Below are 23078 nucleotides of genomic sequence, written 5' to 3'. Positions count from 1 at the left end.
CCGCGTGTCCCTTATAAAAACGGGAGGCGGGGCTTCGAGCGCACGCCTTTCGTTCGCTGATTTGCTTTTCCAGCTGACAATCGACGGACGCCTCCCAAATAAGGCGTTTGCCTGCGAGGCGGGCTGAGGAGTGCTGTTCTGACGCAAAAAGCCGTCTTCTTCTATCCATCTTGCTCTAAAGCTGCCGGTTGGTGCAAAGGCTTTCCTTCTCTCCCCTTTCTTTCGCGTTATTTTTTTTTTAAAATAGAGCTTTTTAAATAGTTACATCTTTGGCTGCCAGGTAAAAATAGGCATCCGGAAGAATCCCTCTGCAAATTGGGAGATGCAGAAATCGATTTTTGTTTCTTTTTCTGGGAGGGCAGGGTTGATGTGGCTTTGGGGAGGTTTGTTTTTGTTTTTGCAGGCGGGTTAATGGCCAAAAGGCTATTCAAGAGGAAAGGACTTCACCTGCAGTTTTTCGTACATGAGGATTAAATCCTTAAGCAGCAAACCTTGCTCGGTTTCATACGTTTGCATTAGCAAACATCTGCTAGGGTCACTACAAGTGGCTTCTCAGTAAATATGGGCTTTACAGGCTTAGGCTGTTAGGCTCCTGGGAAGAAGCCCCAGCGAATTCAATAAAACATTTCTGAGTGAAGAAACAGCATTTTAATTGAGAGCGTGAGATTCGTGACAAAATTCAGAGGTTATGGGAATAAGTGTTTTGATCTTGGACTAGAACACGCTGTTATGTGTGAGTTATTTTATGCAACCTTCGATTTACGCTTCTGGTGTGTCCGAATGCCTGCCAACAATGACAGAAGTGATAGATATGGGAAAGTACTTTTCTCTGGGTGTTGATCTTGGAAGTATATCACTCCTGCCCCTGCCCACCCACCCCTCCCACATAAAAATAAAACTTATCTAGAGACTACTTTATTTGATTGGAACAAGATTATGGAACAAATGTTCAGCCATGTGGCACAAAATAGTCCCCTGCCTGGATCTGAATGGAAACATTTGTGTTTCTTTATATAGTTTTTTTTTCCCCTTTGTGGTCAAAGTACACTTCTCTGGGTGCTGCTGTTGGAGGAGGAGAACTGGGTAGACTGCATCAGACGCATGGAGTGGCTAAGCTGGGGATGTGAGCTTTAGCTCATAAAAGCTTATGCTTTTTAATAAAATGGGGCAAGTTTTTTTGGGGGGGGGAAGTTGCTACTGGGGTCCCTTTGATTTTGTACTACCGTAATATTGAGTTAAATTGAGATTTCCACTGAATGTTTCTCAGGTCATGCATCTACCTCAATATATAAATAAATATGTTCTTAGAAAATCTGATGAAGGATGTGATGACAAACAAGTAGGTAGAAATTTTAATGTTTGTAAAATGTATTTCTTAGTTTGCTGATTTGGGCTATCCATACTTAGGACAATTACTAACCCAAATAAACAAACTAAAAATTAGTTTCAATTGAATGATTTCCTCCACCCACCCCCCAATATTATTATCACTGTACAAACCTTTTTCTTTCTGGCCAACATATATTTATGATTACATAGCTAATGGGCATGTTTAGCACATACCTCTGTGTTAAATCCTCAAGGATTCTCTTTTCTTTCAAATTTTGCAAATGCTGAGTTTCTCCCAAGCCTGGTGATATTTCCCTTGCATAGATGATGATATTCTTTTAGTTATATAAGTGACACTCAAGCATGAGGTTACTAAACAGGTGCACATATTTTACCCAGAATATTATCTAATCTTATTCCAGTTTGTTTCCTATTTGCTTTTATGTAGATCCTGCTAATTAAATCCTTTAGATTATTGCATTTAAAATAATCTTCTGAAAAAAAACAATTACCCTAAAAATGTTGGTAGAAGACATGTATATGATAAATCTCTTCTATCTCCTTCCTATCCTTCCTCTTCCTACTGGTTCTCTGCTCAGATATTTGAGATGATTTTCTGCTGTGAGGATTTTTGACCAGCAGGGTTTGATATGGTACTTCCAGATGACTACGGTATTCTTTAGGCATATTACATTCTATGTCCCTTTCCACAGCTATAATACTTGTTTGTCTTAAAGATTTTCAGAGGCTTAAAAGAAGGGAGAATACATAGAAATGTTTACTGAAACACAACACAGTTGTGTTCTTGGCAGAGAGCATCCAAACCATACATCAGAAGTATCTCCTATTTGAAAAACTTTGCTCAAGGTTTAATCCATGGGATAAGACAGATAGGATAGATATGATGGAAATAATTGGGTTCCCGCATAGTATTATATATTTGTTTGATTTAGATGCAGTATTTAGATGCTGTATGAATACAACATTGACATTTGGAAGAAATCATTTATTACTGAATACAGAAGGTAAAGCCAGAATATCAGCACCATGATGCTTTCTTATTTTTTCACCACAACCCTTTTTCCAGGAATAGTAAACCCAGTCTGAACTGAACGTGACTATGAGGATAAGAAGAATACTGTAACTCTTCCCCTAATAGGCTTGCATTAACATTGCCAAGGAAGACAGCATAAACCTTGCTTGCAAATGGATTCAGTATAGTTTACAGAAATCAGTTGTATACAAACTTTGTGTTACGTCCAGAATGAATGCCTTTGGGCTGATCAAAGAGCAAAATCTTTGTGTGGCCTGGAAAGGGCTTTGATTATAATCTTCCAACCGGAGTTGAGCAACTGCAAAAAGTTGTCTAGATGGCACGTAACAAAACCTGGAAGTGAGAATAGCCACCCACTTACTAGGAGCAGACAAACCAGTTAGGCTTTAAAATAGGAAGAACCTGAAACCTAGTTCTAAGCCTTACTCAAAATAAAACCAGCAAAACTTTCAGAGTCATGTAACAAACGTAAACATTCCAGCTTCCTGTTATCCCAGTATGACTTTTCTCCAGCTGTAATGCACAATTGTTTTATTGCTCAATAGGTGTTTCCTCACTTTCTAGGTGCCTGATTTGATTCCATTGAAAAATATATTCTAACTTATTGATTTAAAGGGAATGAATTAAAAAAATCTGCTCCTTACTGAATAGTCATAGATTGAAGGCTGCAATCTTATATGGCATTAAATTCTGTAATAATTACTTTAAAGCAGGAATGGGCACTTATGGCTATATTGAATTGTTGAATGAGTATCATGAAGTCACATTCATTATTTGCTTATTAGATTTATATTTCACTTGTCTGTTGGAAGCTTAACTTAGCCTACATAATATTTCCTCCTTTATCTTTTTTTTCCAAAACAACAACCCTTGGCTGGGCTAGGGAATTACAGAGAATTACTGGTTCAGAATCTACCCATATTTGAATTTCCATGGGTAAAGCTGGTCATAATACCAGCCAATCAAACAGCCCAAAACCAGATCATGACTCAGAAACGTCCGGAAAAATAACACCCAAATCAATTTACATCACACAAAAAGGTATTTAAAGACCAGTGCTCTGACAAATGAGCACAATTCAAAGGGCATTGAAGATATCCACACAAAGCTCGGAGATCAAACAGCCCAACTACCAAACCAAGTTACTAATATTCAAACACATCTCAGTACTGGGTCTTTCCAAGTCCAGATATAGTTGTCTAACCTCTGTCTAAAGACTTAAAACGAACACCATTGGGTAACTGTGTCTGCTGCTGAACTCGTGTTAGGAAATTTTTCTAACATTCAGTCAGGATCTGCCTTAAGCTACAGTTCTGAGAAGCCTATAGCAAGATGATCGTAGGTAAAGAACAGAAGTATAATGCTATAGTATAGGGAGATCAATATTAAGAGGCTATTGTTGTTCCTGCAAAAATAAACAAGGTTATTTATGCTTGCTGGGACAAAGGTGGAAGTTCTTTTTTTCTCTTTCATGTTTCTTTCTCTTTTTTTGCACTTATTTTTTCTTTGTACCATTTTATTTTCTTATATTGTGTATTAGTTTTATCTAGACAATGTAATTTGTAATAAAATTATTCTGCATAAAAGAGAGAGGCTATTGCTCTTCCTAAGTATATCTCAATGCAGGTTGCAAATATCAAGGTAACCTGTTCTAATAATTGTCTAGGATGTATTTATCTGCATTGTCTAGGATCTATTTATCTTTGCTCTTGTTCCGGCCCTTTAAGAAGAGCTGAGTGGCTGAATTTTCCCCTAACTTTAATTTTCTTCAGTGCCCTGAGCTACATCACATAAAGACCTTATGGGACATAAAATATCAGTAAGTTCCTTTATTTTGTTTAATGACCAACATAAAAAGACAAGAACGGTAGAGCATAGGGTAGGCAGTTGAAGAACCAATACAAAGCAAAGAATATCAGATCCATTAAAAAGATGGCTTCATTCCATTACCTACCATTGCCTGAAATGCTGCAAACAGATCCCACTGACAGAGGTGAGAGCATTGCATTCTATATCTGATGTTTCTAGTTTGCCTTCCAGATACATGGAACTTCAGTTTCCAACTAAAGCAGAACTATGTATAGATACAGACTTCAAGCCTTGTTCCGACACAATTTGAAGTTCATGAGATAGCATTTCCTTCCTTACAGAAGAGATAATGCTGTGTTACTTTAGTGACACACAATATAACATAAAGCATGGTAACAAAAGAATATGATTAAAAAAAAAGAAGATGGTGTAAACAACAATAATAATAAATAAATAATAAAAAATGTCCCCATTGACTTGTTCATCTTGTTTGGAAGCATTTCATTACAAAGAGGGTTTAGCACTGCAGAAGAACATTTCAAAAGTTAACAAATGAATTCATGAAGGTTCCCTTTGAGACTCCTCACATGATAACGATGAATGGAAAATTAGGACATTTCCTCTCTGTATTTGGCACTCCTTGGCGAGTGGAAACTCTCACAATGCCTCCAATGTTTCCCTTATCTTTTTTTAATTATGATTGCAAGCCTTTTTATTGCTTTATTTCAATTAACCATAATATTGGCAGTGCTATGAAAATAAACTCTTGCCATCTTTTTATAGCCACGAGAGGAAGGAAAAAGCAAATAGATGTTCAAGACTGCCCTAAAAATAAGAGTATAAATATATTCTTGGTATGGGTCTGCCTGAACTTGGTGGATTATAAAGTAGGATCTAGGTACTCTCCTCTCCATGTGTGCATTTTTAAACTAAAATGATTTTGCAATAGCACATGCTTAGTTATAATAAATAAATAACTGCAGCTTGTTTATCCTCATGTTATTGGAATCAGTTGCTGCAGCAGTGGGTGGGGAAAGATTACAATTTAACAAAACAAGGCACTTGCCTTCTCAAACAGTACGACGACTCACTACAATCTTTTTACACCAGGATCTCATTTCCAGGTGTATAAAAATGGTATAATTTAACTATAATTTATTCTCACATCCCACTGACTTTATCTTAAAGGTGTTTCACTAACATTCTTTTAAGCACATGTGCACGATCCAGATTTCTTCTCATTTCTGGCCCATACCTCAGGTTAGCTCTGGATTTTTCTCATTCCTCTAATGTGGAAGTGTATCCTATCTTCTGACACATGTTTTGCTATGTGGGTTATTTGAGGTGGAGGTGACTAACACAAGGGTTGGAATCTTCCCAGCTACTAAACTTATCTACCACCAGGAGAAACACCATTACTATCTCTTGAAAAAATAAAAGACCAGGATATAATTAAGTCACCAACCTATCAAAGAGGATAGATAGACTAAAGACTAGAGCAGTGGCCCCCAACCTTTTGGGTACCAGGACCGTTCTATGGAGACAGGTTTTTCCATGGACCAAAGGAGACGTGGTTTTGAGTGCTGCTCGCATCCTGAGGATGGGGCTTCACTTGTTTGAATGGCTCGGTTTCTGGCATGCCACGGCCTGGTGCCAGTCCTTGGACTGGAGGTTGGGACCCCTGCTCTAGAGAGCTTGATGCTGTTTTAGTGACGAGAAATTCTGATTTAGAATTTGATTCTAAATTCTGATTTAGAATCAGAACCTTTAAAGCAGTGTTGTTGTTTTCAAATTCCGCATATTTAAGAGGTGTAGACTTCAACTCATACCTCTTAAATTAGCCAAGTTTAAAAAACATTGCTCTAAAGCAACCGGCCCATTAGTGTGACATTCTGTACATAAAATGGTAGAGCAGAGCTGCGCTAAATGGGCAGTTCTCTTGAAGAATCACTTGGAGCCTTTTTTCCAACACAATTCTAACAAGTAAAGTGTTAGAAGTGTTCCCCAATCAGCGTATATTTTCAATTAGTGTTTGGTGGATGTTTATCCAATCAGCAAGAAAATCCACCAATCATTGCACCACAAATTTCCCTACTATAAAACATTAGGATAATGTCAGAGCTAAGTTTAGCTATTTGGATCGTGAATTATGCCAGAGTATTTTTGTGCTACCTCACAAACTGAAGGAGAGCAGAGCAAACTAGCTCTCAGGATATGCTCTAAGATAAATCCTGTTGAACTTTGTGCAGATTATTACCTGTGTAAAATTGCCCTTTGAGACTTTCATCCTATAGGCATTTATTGGGAGTCTATCCCACTGAGTCCAGTGTTTTAAAAAGCACTGATAACAAACTTCTATTAACAGCTAAACAGGTCTAAAATTTCTATTTGTGGAGCACTTTTTGATGAATGAAAAGTCTCATGTTCAATGATGATTACTCAAAAGTAAATGTTTAGAAATAGCAGCCAAGGGATCATATTTCTTAAAGTACTGTAATAGAGCATGCACTTTTTTCACAGAGTGGTTCCCCATAAAAGCCTGTATATTCATTTGTAGCATTTTGATCAGTTTGGTCAATTTGTAGATACTGTAGGTGCCTTATTTAAATTATTTGGCGGTTTATCTTTTTTAAATGCCTGCTTTGATATTTTCCTTTCGCAGAAAGGATTGCACACAGCTACACATTAGCAGTGTGTTTAAAAATAAAGTAAAACACATGCACCCTCTACTGGTTGCACTTGCAAAAATGCATATGTCATAGACATAATTTATTCCTTAAATGTATTTAAATGGTTCAATAGTTATTCCTTTTTCATGGTGGGCATTTTACCTGTTGGGTTAAGCACATCAACAAACCTATCTCAGAATTTTTTTTATTGGAATTGATGATAAGTATAAAATAGATAAAGGCTTTATGTAAAGTTCAACATATGCCTGGTTCAGTTAAGCAGATAAGAAACTATTTAGGCATATTAAGCCATTAATTTTATCTAGATCAGTGTTGCCTTTGTATGCTACACAAACATGGAGCTCTCCAGTTACATTGGGGCGTAACTGTAAAACCCAGTTTGAATGGCTTATGTTGGTGGGAGTTTTTGGAATAGGTTCAATTCAGAGCTCTGGGTTGGGGAAGACTGCTCTGTACTAACTGGGAAAAGATCTCCAGGATTTCTGATTATGGCTAATCCCAATTCTTTTGGGAGAAGCTGTCCCTTGAACTTATATTGTTTGTATGAGCTCAATGGCAGCATCAGTTCAATAGCACAACTAGAGCTTTCTTCAAACATGTTTCCATGACCTGGAACATGTTCATAGCAGATAAATGAACAATCAATAGAAGCACTGAGTCTCAATAGTAAATTACTTTGATAATGCTTTTGTTGATTCAGTTTAGATGATAGAAGTAAGCCTCAGGATCCTGTGTGATTTTAACCCATTTCTTCAACTTTTTTTTAGACCCCATCATGTGGAATACAAACTAGCATATAATTACCACAAAACTAGCCTTGATTATTTTTTTCCAGTCAACTAAAAAAGTAGATTTCGCCTATTACATTTTTGGACCCACCTATGGACAGCTCAAAGTATTTTGTTACCTGGAATGGAATACATGATGACCTGAAGATGTCTACCACCCCTGAATTTCATTGGACTAGAATCTATTCTTCTACACCTCCGGATAGGGTTAGATTTCTCTTTGTGGCTGGATAGTATGTGCTGCGGGTAAGCTTATGAAACAAACACTTACAGCATGTCCTCTAACAAATGGATCAGTTGAGTGGCCCCAAAGACTGACCTCTTTATGCTTTGTTGTTGTTTTTAATTGCAAAGTCGTGTCCGACCCATCACGACCCCATGGACAACGTTCCTCCAGGTCTTTCTGTCCTCTACCATCTTCTGGAATCCATTTAAGTTCACATCTACTGCTTCAGTGACTCCATCCAGCCATCTCATTCTCTGTCCTCCCCTTCTTCTATTGCCCTCAATCTTTCCCAGCATTAGTGGATCCTTCCTTCTCATTAGGTGACCAAAGAATTTGAGTTTCAACTTCAGGATCTGGCCTTCTAGAGCAGTCGGGGTTGATCTCTTCTAGGACTGACCGGTTTGAACGCCTTGCAGTCCAAGGGACTTGCAGGAGTCTTTTCCAGCACCATAGTTCAAAGGCCTCAATTCTTTGGCGCTCAGCCTTTCTTATGGTCCAACTTTCACAGCCATACATTGCAACTGGGAAAACCATGGCCTGGACTATACGCACTTTATAGTTATGCTATCTATTACTTTATGCTACCTATTTATGCTACCTATTACTTATTGCCCAATTAGAGTCAGCATTTCAAATAGCCCCTGCCCAATCCTTTCTCCAGCAATGGACATCATTTAATTTGAGGGATAATTGATTCTGGCATGTGACCCTGTCACACATGTAGATGAATGATCAAGCTAGGAGAAAGCCTTTATTAAATTATTCTGTTGGAAATGGACTATAGACACTATAGGTCAAGTGTGTCTAACCTGAAACCCAAGGGCTGCATATGGCTGTGAACAGCTAATAATGCGGTCCCACAAGATAATAAAACATAAAAAATAAAGGAAGTTTGTTATTTATATATATTAACTACATTATATATTTTATATACAGCCCAAGACAATTCTTCACTCAGTGTGGCCTAGGCAAAAGGTTAGACAACCATGCTCTAGGTTGTTGTGGATTTGCTATAAAAATGAACTTTTTCCACTAATGGAAGCACCATTGACATAAAAAGTAGCCTGAATTACTGATGGATACTGCCTTGGAAATCCAGGCTGGAGATCATAAAATTCTTCTGTTGATTAAGTAAGATCTCAAAATGATCCAATTTCAGCCTTTAAATAATAGCCATTACTGCTTTCTTGACTCCCTCTTGTTGGTCTCTGTTCCTGATAATGCTAGGAAATAACTTGTGAAGAGAAAGCTAGGAACAGAAAAGGTGGGATTTAATGTGGCAGTTGACACTGCAACTGATGCTTTTCTTGAGGCAATGAAGTCTAGGCCTCATTCTTTATTTCATAGATTTTATAGATACAGAACCAGTCCCCGCCCCCTGGGGAAGGATTGATATGAAATACATAGAGTCAGGATTTGCAAGATGGAAAATATCTGAAGAATTTGAGCAATTGATAGGTGCCCAGCACTTTCTCTCCCCGACTTCAAATGCCCTTACCTACTTGCATCATCTTACCTGTGCAGCTAAGGCAATCTGACACACTTCTAGTGAAGCTTGGTTGGTATATTCTTTCCTTCCAACCAGGAGATGTTCTAGGTTTCTTTCCACATTGTGTAGCTTTTTGTCTCCAATTGGAATCGTCTAAATGTGTTTGGGTATCACTTTTCACAATTCTCATTCTCAGGCTGTGATGAGGACAAATAGTTTAGATTACGGGTATCAAACTCGCCACATCACATGACGTGTCACTACATATCATGACTTTTTACATTGCCGGCAATGCGATGGGCACGGCTTCGGTATAATGAAACTGGCCCGCGGGCCGGCAGTTTGACACCCCTGGTTTAGATGGCTTTAAGCTAGCTAGGTAGATGTGGGCATTCACAATCAGAGTAGCAAATTATGCTGATTTGTAATAATGAACAACATTTAGGCTTTTTATCCCAATTAGTTTCTAGCAGCAGTAGTCTCAGAACTTTACTATGAAATTGAATAATCTCATTTCAGTGGATTACTTTTTTTAAGTACACTTTAGGATTCATTACAGCATCCCTGATAGAAAAACCTCCAATATAGGGAGGAAATCATTCCATGCAGTAAACGGTTTCACTCGTTGACACCTATTATTGTCAGGAAGTTCTTCCTAATATCAAACCTGTACCTACATCCTTGAAGTTTCATCCTATTAGTTCTAATCTTAACCTAGTGAGACAAGTGAGAATAAATCCTTCCAATATGACAGCCCTTCAGATACTTGAAAATAGCTATCATGTCCCCTCTCAAATTTCTCTTTTGTGCTATTGTGATTCAGTAGCACAGCCTTTTAATACAATTGAAACATTTGTTTTTTTCCAACTGTAAGTGAAAATGAAAGAGGTAAAATGCAATATATCATCGGTGGATATTCAGCACTGTTTCTCCCATGGCTAGGGTTCTTCTATAGAAACACTTCTCACAAATTCTCTTCAATAACTTGTTTTGTTATCCCTTCATGCTAATTAAATAACTGCTGTTGCAGTCACACATCATTGATGAAGGCTGAGATGTTTGTAATGAATAACTTAGTCACTGAGGTAGCCTTTGAAAATTTTTTTATCAGTCTTCTTTTGATAGGCAGATATTCTTTATCTTAAAGAAATTTTGTTTTGGGCAAAAAAAAAAAACAATCCTCTCAGGGTAAATAAAGTCAGTCTGGGTTAAAGAGATTTTAGACTGCAGTCCAGGAGAGCTTTGGGAGATGTTAAATGATGCTAGGTCTTTCCTATCCAGATATACTAAGTAAATTGTATTTCTGATTAATTTCTGAGCTGTGAGCCAAAATAATTAAATGTGTGTGTTTGTAAGTGTATCGTTTATTCTCATTTAGAGACCAAAAGAAAGGGGTATACGATAGAAGAGAGAACTTCATTGCTGGTTGATATCAATGTTACTTATTTGTAGAGTATATGTAACTTTTTGACTCATATTTTATGTTTTGATTTCTCTCATTGTTTTTATAGGTTTATTAGGCCTCCAAATATAACATTAAGATACCTCAAAAAATGAAATAGTATGTTATTTGTGTCCATATAAACAAGTTAAGGCTGCATACTTGTTTGTTCTAGAAAAGTGTTAAATAATGGGGATTCATGGAAGAGTTGGTTGATTGGATTGTTTCCTCACTGTCCCTTGATTCTGCTGTCTTGTGACATTTGGCCTGCTTTGTTTTAATTTTTTGCAGACAAAAAACTTTAATAAAATTAAGGGTGCATAAGAGAACAGCCTGTTTCCTAAGCATGCTGGGTACTGTTCCGGATTGTTATGTAATGGCTGGCTTTGTTCCTTCTCTTCTGCCTCTGAAAGGGGAATTGAAACAAGGTCTATGAAAGCATTTTGTTTTTTAAAGGACAGGACATTCTCTTCTGATTTACACCTTTTGTCAATAGAGGAAACAAACCAGCTCAATGGGAACAAATGTATTTTTAACCAGAGAGTTTTCTTAACAAACATTCAGAGTAGAGTAAATATTATCTGGGAAGGCTATGAGAAGGGCCTTCTTGTTGAAAGCTGAATTAGAGTATGCAAAAAAGACCACAGTGATGCAGGATTTGTTTTAGAGCACTTAAGATTCTCCTTTATGTTAGAAGGTATGACTTCCAACAGTGAAGAGAATTACTTGCATTTTTACCAGATTTTCTCAATTTCTCCACAAAGCCATTCCAAGTATAAGGAAAGCTAGGGAACATAATCAGATGATGTACTAGGAAAGGAGAATTAACTTGTGTCCTTGAAATTCGGTTGATAAAAAAGAATGTGTACTGTGTTTCCTTGTGACCAGTTCAATTTGCATCTATCATCCTGAGGCCTAATACAAATGTCTTTTTATGTCGGAAGAGTGGATAGCTGGTGGGTTGACATTCCACACTGCAGCACTGCAAATTTTACTCGTCCAGTCTTATAGCTGGTTTCTTATGCATTTCTGTCATCTCTCTATCTCTATCTGTATCTATCTCTGTCTCCTTTGAAGTAATCTCTTGGGTCTGCTTTAATCTATAGTCAATGGACTGGAAAACCTAAATTTAGGGAATCTTCCACATAGATGTGGCACACAATAGTACCAGTCAGAAGCCTTACATGCTTGGACACTATTGATCCATATAAACATTGATTAGATTTTTACCAGAAGTAAATTGTGAGGTCTGAAGTCAACTGCTCATTTGTAGCAAAAAATTTTTTTTCATAAAGAACCATTTATATTCTCCTGTTATTTTATAATGCAGTTAGTTGTAACTGGAATAACTGCCATTTAAGAAGCCTTTTCTTATGTGCCAGAATTTGTGAGACAGCTTTCTTCAAGCAGTATGTTGAGCTTGTTTCTCAGGATGTGAGGGTCGCATCATTTTTTTGTTCCTGCAGTTCAGTGTCATATCACTGGAGGTTCTCTTTTACATAGCCCTTCAACATGGTTACTCTAGGTAACAGAGAAATATGATTGTTCCCAAAACATGTTGCTGAGTGCCAGAAAGTACTCGGCCCCTAGATATTAAATTGGTCTGCGAACTTCCTGTTCCATTCTGACAACTCACAAATTCAGATTTCTAGAACAATTAGAATTTGGTGTTTTCATTGCATTTTTGCTGGGTCGGAGAACTTGGAATGTATAAGAGGTATATCAGGGGTATTATTCAGTATTGCTTTGAATGCCTGAATAGCTAAGGCAGATCTTGTTTTCATGAATGAAGGCAAATATATATGTCCCAGGATAATGTTGCAGGATCCAGTCTGGGTCAGTCAATGGGACCAGAGGTTTAGTTTTTGGAGCTTTCGGACTCATGTTGAGCCATCTTCCAAGAACTTATTTTTTTCTTCTGAAATTATTTGTACTCCAAGAGACATGTGAATACTGCTGAAACCAACTCCAGCAGCATCTCCAAAAGCATTCTTTGTTTTTTTGTTCCCCTATTTGCATTTTCCATGAATACTTCATTCCACCCTTTATTGTTTGGAAACCTGGCCTGCCCTCTCTCCCCCACCCCCCCCAAAGAAACAACAGAAGAATTTTGGCATTTGCAAATGTCAAGCGAGGTGGCATCAGTGATGTAACAATGAGCTGGAAGGAGCCAACATGTGAATATAATGGAACTGAAAAGCACAGAAATCTCCTTGATTTCTGCATCCTGTACAGCCCTATAGTTATTTCATTTTCTTAAATGTTAGTAATTAATATTTTTTCAGGGAAGTTAAATTCTGGATAATTAGGTGTTACAGGATGCACCTCACTCATCTTTTGAGACTCATGAACTTCCGATGTAATATATATAATCTATTGGCTCTACTCAATAATTTATTAATATTTTTTTGTAATCTATAATCCATAATAATCTATTAATCTGTTCTCAGTAGCTTTACTTGGAATTTCTAACCGACTTCTGACCACCTCACAACTGAGAATGGCAAAATTTTTAGACAGGTTTCTTATACCATGGTATCTGGTGTCTAAGATCAAATTATATTCATAACATATGTCATAGAAAAAACACCATATATCTTGGGATGTGAAAAATGGAACATTCCTGTAACGGAACATTCCAAAGGACTCTAGTATATGCGTTTCTGCTTTGGACAATATTATCTGAAAATGTTTAGCAGTTTCCTGAACTTGAAGTAGTTTGTGGTGTTTGAATTGCTTCTACTTTGGAGTATTAACCTCTGCAAAACCATTGTACCACCCCTGGAACTGATCCATTGGAGAGCTGACATGCTTAGGAGTTCCAGGAATATTACATTTTGCTCATACCTAATGACACCCCTATTATGGGTATTAATGTGTGTGTATTATTAGCAAACTATATTTCATTATGATAGATTTGATGTATTGGATGAGAGGTCAGGTGTTTCAAGGATTCTTGGCAGGAATAGCATGGTCATTTGAGTCACTGAATTAAACGTTAGATCTTACTAATGAAAGGCTATTAAGTATTAAAGACAGAAGGAGAAGATAGACACTGCGTTTATGTCAATGATGTTCCCAGATAATAAAACATTATCATTTATCTATAGAGGAATAGATTTCAAAGCCATCTTTGCCAAAGCATTTGAGATTTAAGCTAAGTAATCTCCAACAGTGGTTGGTATATATATACAGAACGTGCATGGAATGAATTCAGCTACATTTCTCAATCAGTATTTTGATTTGGTGTCAATTTGTTGCAGAGGTTAGGCACCAGGTTGGAAACTGGGAGACTGTGAGTTCTAGTCCCACTTTAAGCACAAACTCAACTGGGTGACCTTGAACCAGTCACACTTTCTCAGCCCTGGAAAGAAGGCAAGAGCGAGATTTTGAAATCTTGACAGAAAAACTGCAGAGACCATCCTAGGCAGTTGCCAGGACTCAACCCTGACTCAAAAGATGCACAAACATGAATGAAGGGCTGGGGGAAGTTAAGGAGAAAATGAGCATCTGAAAATTTAGCAGATTTCTTAGGGGACCTTGGTGTCTCTGAGCTTAGTTGTTTTCTTGCATGTGTTATTGCCCAAACTAGGTAACATAATCAGTGCTAATCCTAATGTCATAGACCAGCACTGATGATATTTGCTAGTTTGGGTAATGAAACTTCTACAAGAAAACAACCAAGCTCAGAGATCACCAAGGACCCCTCATTTCCACCCTGAGCCACAGATATTCTCCTTTATAGATCCTTTTTCTTGGCTCAAGGAAGTTTTCATGAAGTAAAATGAATACCATAAGGCCATTTTGCCCATTAAAAAGCCTCCAACTTTCCCAAAAAGAAAAAGCAAACATTTTGGACTTGTCCTCTCTAGTGATATGCAGTATGAATATTATCAACCACATTCCCCAAGAAAATAGCTTATCCCACACAGTTGTGTTTTTTTTTAAAGGTGCTCACACTGCTTAGTTTTTTTTAAAATGATGGAATACAATCCAGGAAGTATTGTGCTGAAAGAAATGGGTGTTGATGAAAGATGGACTTTCATAATGTTACATAATATAAAGTTATATAATGAAAGCACAGGCCAGAGAGGAAGGACGAAATGGCAGCTAGTTGCTGCCACAACACTGTAATTACTGGTCGCTACTTGTTGTCATTTCATGTTCCTTGTCAAATCCACAAATGTACACCACTTTCTCTGCTTTCTCTCCTTGTCCTGACCTCTGCATTTTAGGAAAAGTCTTGCACATGTCATGTTCTGGAAACACTTGGAGAGACAGGAGGCGAACACAAGGTCTTTCAAGCTGCTGAGAGATTGAAGAATATTAACGTAATTACATTCTAACATAAATTATCTTTCAGAGAGATCAATACTTTCTGTATTTTCTGTCCTGGTTCTAAACAGAGAGGAAAAAAAAGATCCAGGCAATCTGTTTCATCTACAATGGCTGATCTTATCTTTGGCCTGAAATGGTGTAAAGTTTCCCTCTTGAGTCGAGGGTTGGACTAGAAGATCTCCAGGGTCCTTTCCAACTCTGTTATTCAACCTTGCAAGATCAGATAAATCAGACAGTTTGCCCCAGAAATCCCAAAAAGCAAGCTAAAACTTTTTGCATGAAAAGACTTTTAACATTTTCTCCACCAAGACTTTCTGCTAAATTTTATAGATAAAGATCTGATTTCTGGGGTAAATGTAAAATGCTACAAGATGCAGATCCACATTATGTATTTTAAATACAAGGTTTTTACACATCACAATTGAATAAGCAAAAAAAAAAACCTTAAATAGAAGTGAAATCCTGTTTAATTCAGGGGATGACAGCTACCCAAATTAATCAGGATTTATATGTAGACATATAAACATACACACAATCTTGACTCCCACTTCAAAGGAGTGAAGGGTAAATAAGGACACATTCTAAGGAAAGTTGTAATCATTTACAATCTTAAAAGGCAACACTGAGAACAAAGCTTCTCTTGAGAATTACTCCCTGTCCTCCACTAGCACATCGATGTTTGAATAGATTAGCAACTGTGTTCAGATAAATTATGTTCATGAAGAACAATGTAATTGCTGAGTTTTCTAATAATCCTAACTGTCTGCTGGTCTTAGTGGGAGACTGTTTTGATTCCCCAATCAACTTAGTATGTTCCTCTGATTTACCTTGCAAATTCTTGCCTCTTTTTGAAGAGGAATGAAGAGTATTAGACAACAAGAAATTATAAGGATGTACAATCATTATATTTCCATTAGTCTTTTTGTATTTTTTTAATGGACTAGATAAATATAAGGAGTCTTTTCAGCCGAAGAGTTCACTTGCCCTATGCGTAGCATGATGGAACCCACACTCCAAAAAGTGGGTAGCACCAGGAAGAACTAAATTGCCTTGGAATATATTTCAATTGGCATAACAAGAATTATCCAATGATGTGCAGTTATTAAGGTTACTGCCTATATATTTAATCTTTTCCCATCAGATTTAAATAAATGAAAGATCATCTTTTATAAACTACTACATAGGCTGATTTCCCACTGCTATAAATCAAGATCAGCATTACTGTTGTTTTGTTTTAAGCTGATAGACATTTTTGAAATTGTGAGAATGTGGCCTTTTACAATAAGTTAGTGTGGTAGTAATGCCACTAGTAAAATATCAATGCAACAGAAAGAAGGGAGACTGGCCTAAGGCACCTTGCCACCCACTCAGTGCCACAAAATACTTTTTGTCTTTGGCAAGTGCCTAGTTTCCAAACATTGGACTGCAGCTAGCCATCACTTTCATTTTATACGGCCCAGAAAACTTCTTATTAATAGAGGTGGTGCTTCATTTTTTTTAAGAATTAAAATATTCTTTTAAAATACTGATGGAGGTACACAAAGAAAACAGTCTGCAGACGTAAGGCTGCTTCCAAAGAGCAAATTCTTTCTGTCTCAGGTATTCTGAACAATTTGTCTATATAATAATCTATTCTACAGAATGTGAGGGTAGAAGAGAGATACAGATCTGACCATAAATGTGTAAGAAACAGACTCTGCATTATTTGAAAATGGAGATATATTTATTTTGGTTAATCTGTTCATATACAGTTACACGTGGTCAACCTGTTCTGGAATACCTTTCCAGTTATCCGAAGCATAGTTGGAGGACTGTGAGTTCTCACTAAAACTGGAAACCAGTTTCTACTCTTTTGCTATGCTACTTCCTTGTCCGAGAAAATAAAGAACATCTACACTAAAGCAAAAATAGCCCATGTCTTGAAATACCGGTGGAATAAACACATATTAATTAATGATCCCCATGTTCTAGGCAGAGAACACAGATGTTCTTGGATTCTGGATTATCGAATTCTGTAGGCTATTGTTAGAATCCTGAGAAGCCCAAAGTAGAAAACATGATTACTTATATTGTGACTATTGCTGGCATAAATACAACCTCAATATTCACCAGTGAGCAACACAATAATCAGATACAACTAAACCATAAGGATTAATTTTCCAAATTATGAGCAGTATTTCCAACTGCAGGATGATTGGAATCAAACATGAAACATCCTCTGAGGGGGTTCAGTATAGTTTTCTTGGCAACAATACGGAAGTGGTTTTCCCTTGCTTTCTTCTGAAATATATACTTAAGAAAGCTTTGGATTCTTCAAAATCTTTCACTAAGTACTAACCCAGTTTGACCAGGGTGTCTGTAACTCATACCCTCTATTTATACTCTCATTGTGCTACCAAAACTATATTTCTTGGATAGCTAGAGCATGAGAATATTTGATGAGAGTTTCCCACAGGGACCCAGCTGTTGCTTAAATCAAACCTGGTGTCCTCATCCAGCTGTTAGTTCAGAAAAGCCACCCACATTGTAGCTAATACCATGAACGGTGCTTTGTTTAGTTTGGCCTTAGTTTCCTCTTAAAAATTGACTAAATCCAGCTCATCAAATGAACTTGATTGCAATCTAAAGTATATATATCAGAATGAATCTATTGAATGTTAAGACTTCATGTACTTTTTGCTTTTGCTGCAACTGGCACATAACTATATCTCCTGGAAATTATTAGTTTAGAAATAATATCACTGTATAAAACAGTGGCAAGGGAAAATATACTCTCAGTTACTTTGGATTCCATCATATTTCATCTTCAGGCAGTATGGAAATGGACAAGGATAATGGAATCTGAGAGCCAATAATCTAGAAGGCAGAATGATTACTCAATGTATGCTAATAAGTGCTGATTGACTTTTCTATTTATTTACTTATTTACTCACTTATTTATTAAATTTATGTGCCTACAACTTGATCAACTTTCTTTAATGGCTACCAAGGATTTCTTGAAGAAACTGCAGTGGATTAAAATGGATTTAAATAACAACCTTTTTTTCCAGATTTGAACATTGATTGGCTCACATGTATATTTAATAAATACTATTGCTGCTTAAGAACTTAAGTAAGAATACTTAAGAACAGGTTTTATTTGTTATTGTTGTAAAAGAAATGCTAAATTCTAGCACTGCCTTGAGAAAATCCTTAATGTATTGCAAGTGGGAAACATAAGACAATATCCTTAAATTAGGGAAAACTAATTTTGGAGGTATAAAGGTAATTCAGGTATAAAGGTAATAATTTAGTTTTCTAGATCCCAAGTACACCTTAATACTTAAGAAAAGTTAGATAACCAAGGTAGCATATCTTAAAAAGACATGTGATCTATTATAAACAGCTGAATAGAAGCTTATGTTGGATAGTAATTATCTGTTTTAGAACTGTATTCACATATTACATTGAACCAGGATTTTTAAACTGTGGTTTGTTAAACTTTGCTATTGGGATCATCTATAAGATAAACTACATACATCACAAACAAAGCACATTATGGTTTAACCTTAATGTGTGAGCTAGATCTAGGTGTGATTGTGTCAAATTGAAGTTTTTGTTTTAAATTGGGTTAACTCTGAAACTAATTGAAGTTATGCTGTTTCTGGTTTTGGAAACTACATCGATCATAATGCATTAAACATGGCCAAATAATGAATTAAAGGGGAAATTTAATCTGTCTGAGATGAAGAACTTACTGTTTGTGATTTAATAGTTTTACATTAGTAATCCAGATGTAAAAAAATTGCTAGATCTAAAGATAATCTTTTTTCTTGTAACTGCCAAGCACTGTACAAAGTTTTACTGTTATCCATTACTAGTGAGATTTAATTCTTATTTGGGGTTGAATCCAATTATATTTCATAGTGGTTTCATAGACCTATATCTGTGTTATAATTAAGGATAGATCTATGTAAGCAATACTTTTATATTGGGAAATGAGTACATTATGCTGAAAGTTATGCTTGCTTGAACTCCATGCAATATTTCCCAGGCTAGATGATCTATCTGATGGGTTGGAACAGGTTGGGATCCTGGGAATTATGGTTCAATTGCATCTAGAGATGGTCATCTTGGGCAAGGCTCTTCTTTTGGAATCAGTGTGGCCAAGGACAATTTATACAATCAGAAGAATCAAGTGGTATCATTTTTTTCTTTTGTTCAGTTATGTCTGGTTCTGATAGATCCCTGCAGTTTTCTTGGCCAGGATTTTCAGAGTAGGTTTGCCATTGCCTCCTTCGTAGTGTCACTAACTCAAGGTCACCCAGCTGACTACAACCAACAGTTTCTAGCCTGATGCTTTAATCACTACATCAAACAGGCTCTCACCAATTTATACAACCAGAAGAATCTAGGAGACAGACCACAAAGAAATCAGTACAGTTAGTCAGGGATAATTCAAAAAAATAATTCCCCACCAACAGTCTGAAATGGTAGAGTTACTTGCCAAAGCTTTCTTACTGGATCCTGCAGGTTTAATCTTCTGAATAAACAGCAATTGCACATGTTGTATAATCAATTCACACAGATTTCTAAGCCCCCTGACAGTCATGATCCTCTCAATAATTAACTCATCCCACCTCTAAGAACAACCATATGTCTCATATCCTAACTTTTCTACCACAATGCCGTTTGATTACCTGGAACAATTAGCTCCTAAGTTGGCAAAATGCTACAGATTCCTAAGCCATTTGGATGACATCTGTCACAGCAACTTTTAATCACAAGTTCCCTTGGAGTCATTTTAATTGTTACATTATGACATTTATACAATTCTTTGCATAATTCTTTGTTTTTCGACACTAACATTTGTGGATATACATATCTGCAACTGTGAGAAGAATATCTACTTTGTCACTCTTCTCTGCACTCTTTTCAGTTTCTAAGCATTCTTGTATTGTGGCAACCAAAACTGGACACAGTATTTTTGTGTAAATTGACTACTGCAGTGCAGAGTAGAACCATAACTTTATATGATACCTCTGTTGATGCAGCCCTACATTGGCTCTTATATTTAACTGAATAGATACTACATGTAGATTCTGCTTGCCCATTCCAAAGACATTAGGAATCTTGAGTGCACTGTCCCAAGACATTTTTGATTTGGTACATTGGAGAACAGGCTATGCAACTAAGTTTTCCTTCTATTTCTGCAGCATAAAACAATCTGCATACAAGGCTCATTCAATGAAAAGCACCTATATGCCATGAATGGTCTACCATGAAGAAACACTTGTGACAGATGGATGAATGAGTATCTACTTAGGATGCTAAAGCAGTTGATTTCCTGATTTAGCAATGTATTAGATAACCTTTAAATACATTTTTAACTCTTTGAATGTTTCAATGGATTATGCTTTGCATAGCACTCACTCCATTGGTGTAGCTCTTCCATAAACACTTTATGGCTGCAATTTACTTGCTTGGATGAATGAGCCGTTGCTAAACAAACATTAAAAATACATCCTACATTCCAATGGAAACAAGACAAAATTATTTCCAGTGGAATCTATTCACAGATTCATGTCTGAGTAATCAGTAACAAAGCCCATAGTTTTCCTTGCAAAACCTAAAGAACCCAGGAAAATGTTGATTGCTTTTGACATCATTTTGCTAATTTCTGTATTTCTGATTAAATTCATTGACATTGCATCACTTAGTAATACCTGCCCAACTTTCCTTAGGCTTGGGAATCAAGTAGGAATGGTTCTGGTTAGTGCTTGAATAGACATTGTAGGATAAACAAGACAGTTAAAAATATGTCTAAGAAGAAGTCAAATGTTCTATGTTATTGCCAAGAAAGCGTGTATCCCTGAAATCATCTGAAATTAAATTCAGCTCAAGATGTTTTCTATCTATCTATCTATCTATCTATCTATCTATCTATCTATCTATCTATCTATCTATCTATCTATCTATCTATCTCTATCATCATCATCTGGCAGAACATCCTTAGTTTTGAACTAGGAAGATGTTCACTGGCCTTCTGATCATCTAATTGTAAGAGGAAAGAATTTAAAAAAAGTTTTGCTATCCTAGATAGAGCAGCAAAAATAAAAAAATGGCTATTTTGCTTAGCAAAATCCAAATGATGCCACAGTGTTCAAGATTTACATGGATATCTAGTCTTCGCTGAAATGAACATAATATATGACTATTTGCTCAAAGAACAAAGGGGAAGAAGCAACTTTAAAATGAGTGAATTTGATATCAGAATACAAACACACCCAAACTACTTAAGCTAACTTAAGTTTGCAAGTATAAAAGAAGCTGTGTACCAAGCAAATTGGATGCTTTCTTTACAGGAACATAATTTTTTTTAAGTAACAGTTAAAACAATGCTCTAAACCAGAATGTCTTGTTTAAATGCATACAACATATTGGATCTTTTTCTTCTTTTTTGTCTATTTCCTAACCGAAACTGGTCAGACAAGTCTAGTGCTAACTTTCCAGCCAGCAAGGGGATTCCATGGGATGTTCCCACTCCCTCCATAGATCTAGTAAGATATAGAGCACTTCTAGTTATAAAATAGAACACACTATTTTCTGCATTCAGGATCAAGGTTGAGGGTAGGTCTACCTTATTACTAATAATTATATAGATTTACAACTAGATTTGTATGGACAGAAGAATAATTTTACATAACTGTAACTGTTGAACTCAGTGGCTAGAATCTCCAAACGCAGAAGCTTGCTCAGTAGCCCCTTCAGACAATTTTAGAGTTTCCTTAAAAGGGCTACTCACTTTCAATAACACAGTCAATTCTTCCTTTGGCAAATGATATTCAGTTGCCTTGCAAAAAAAAAAAAAAGTCTCACTCTATGAGATTTGAACTCTCTTGGACCTTCTTACTGACTTTTCTAGATCAAGTCACTTCCTGTCAATTCTCTTTCCCAGCCATCACATACTATGCACTCTTCCCTTGATGTCAGTCCTCTTTCTAACTGACATATTGGATGGATTCCCTGCAAATCTACCTGCATTAATCCAGATTGCAAGAAGGTGAAAAAAGGTGAAAAAATAGAGAGCTTTTCTAATTACCTCCTACTCATGAGTAATAATTATTTCCTTGTTTGTTATTTTGATGGACTGCCACAATGCCAAAGAATTCCCAGCAGTTCACAAAAGTAAAATGTAGAAACCATATAAAAATAATACATAATACAAGCAATATCCAACAATACCCAACAATCCAAATAAACATGAAGTACAAATTATGTAAGCCACCAATTAGTAAACCCAGACAACATGATATCACAGCCTAAACACCCTCAGATCTCCTTTCAGAAAGCAGTCAAAGTGGGAGGCATTCCAAAGGACCAGCTGTCTCCCCTTGTGCTCTCTAGTGGTGCCTTCTCTCAACTCGATTGCATTGCCTGGGCCAAAAAGCAGGGCTGTATAGGTCAGTACCAACACTTTAAATTGTACCTGAAAGCTTAGAGGATAACCAGTGCTGAATGTACAGCACCGAGTAATACATTCTTCCCAATAAACCCCAGTTAACATATGTGCTGCTAGACTTCCAAATGGAGTTCCCGGTAAAGGCAGTTCCTATAATAAAGGTCTAAGCAGTGATGAAAGCATGAGTCATTATGACTAAAATAATGCTGCAACTGACATCCCAGCCAACAATAGGCTTCCCAGACTGCTGCCTCCACCTGTTGTTCCAGTAGGAACTAGGAATCCAGGACGATCCCCAAGTAATAAAGCTACTTCTTCAGGGGGGCAATAACATCCTAACAAAAGATACCTCTGTAGCAGACACAGAAGCCAATGGACAAATGGTAGCTACTTCTTATTATGCTTCAATTTAATATTCTCTCCCATCCTGTCTCTCACAACCTTCAGACATCGGGACAGGCCAGCATCACTAC

The 23078-nt window shown here is 36.8% G+C and overlaps 1 long non-coding RNA gene across 1 annotated transcript; it reads right to left on the bottom strand.

Moving 5' to 3' along the window:
- Positions 1 to 13870: 13870 nt before the first annotated feature.
- LOC120316587 lies at positions 13871 to 22766 on the bottom strand. The gene is made up of 2 exons (XR_005559004.1): positions 22633 to 22766; positions 13871 to 15134 (listed from the first exon to the last, which is right to left on the bottom strand). It is a non-coding gene; the product is annotated as an uncharacterized LOC120316587 (long non-coding RNA).
- Positions 22767 to 23078: the final 312 nt, after the last annotated feature.

Source organism: Crotalus tigris, unplaced genomic scaffold, assembly GCF_016545835.1.
Source record: "Crotalus tigris isolate CLP2741 ecotype Arizona unplaced genomic scaffold, ASM1654583v1 scf7180000019423.1032690, whole genome shotgun sequence".
Taxonomy (NCBI): Eukaryota; Metazoa; Chordata; class Lepidosauria; order Squamata; family Viperidae; genus Crotalus; species Crotalus tigris.
Note: the sequence above shows the minus strand (reverse complement) of the source record. Positions and strands in the feature narration are given on the sequence as shown.